General features: G+C 40.1%; 1 non-coding gene across 1 annotated transcript; it reads right to left on the bottom strand.

Annotated features, from left to right (window-relative positions):
• Positions 1 to 299: 299 nt before the first annotated feature.
• Positions 300 to 407, bottom strand: LOC148577372 (small nucleolar RNA R71). The gene has a single exon (XR_015902897.1). It is a non-coding gene; the product is annotated as a small nucleolar RNA R71 (small nucleolar RNA).
• Positions 408 to 976: the final 569 nt, after the last annotated feature.

Genomic DNA, 976 nt, shown 5'->3' with positions numbered 1-976 from the left:
TTGGAGCAAACAATTTTGAGCTTAAACCTCAATTAGTTTCTCTGATGCAGCAGAACTGCAAGTTTCATGGACTTCCATCTGAAGATCCTTTTCAGTTCTTAACTGAATTCTTGCAGATCTGTGATACTGTTAAGACTAATGGAGTAGATCCTGAAGTCTACAGGCTCATGCGTTTCTCTTTTGCCGTGAGAGACAGAGCTAGAATATGGTTGGACTCTCAACCTAAGGATAGCCTGAACTCTTGGGATAAGCTGGTCAAGGCTTTCTTAGCCAAGTTCTTTCCTTCTCAAAAGCTGAGTAAGCTTAGAGTGGATGTTCAGACCTTCAGACAGAAAGAAGGTGAATCCCTTTATGAAGCTTGGGAGAGATACAAAGAACTGACAAAAAAGTGTCCTTCTGACATGCTTTCAGAATGGACCATCCTGGATATATTCTATGATGGTCTGTCTGAATTAGCTAAGATGTCATTGGATACTTCTGCAGGTGGATCCATTCACCTAAAGAAAATGCCTGCAGAAGCTCAAGAACTCATTGACATGGTTGCTAATAACCAGTTCATGTACACTTCTGAGAGGAACCCTATGAGTAATGGGACGCCTATGAAGAAGGGAGTTCTTGAAATTGATACTCTGAATGCCATATTGGCTCAGAACAAAATATTGACTCAGCAAGTCAATATGATTTCTCAGAGTCTGAATGGAATGCAAGCTGCATCCAACAGTACTCAAGAGGCATCTTCTGAAGAAGAAGCTTATGATCCTGAAAACCCTGCAATAGCAGAGGTAAATTATATGGGTGAACCTTATGGAAACACCTATAACCCATCATGGAGAAATCATCCAAATTTCTCATGGAAGGATCAAAAGCCTCAACAAGGCTTTAATAATGGTGGAAGAAATAGGTTTAACAATAGTAAACCTTTTCCATCATCCACTCAGCAACAGACAGAGAACTCTGAACAAAATACCTCTAATTT

Source organism: Arachis ipaensis, chromosome B1 (genome assembly GCF_059453495.1).
Source record: "Arachis ipaensis isolate K30076 ecotype BB chromosome B1, ASM5945349v1, whole genome shotgun sequence".
Lineage (NCBI taxonomy): Eukaryota > Viridiplantae > Streptophyta > Magnoliopsida > Fabales > Fabaceae > Arachis > Arachis ipaensis.
The sequence above is the reverse complement of the archived record's forward strand: the minus strand, read 5'-3'. Positions and strand labels throughout refer to the sequence as shown.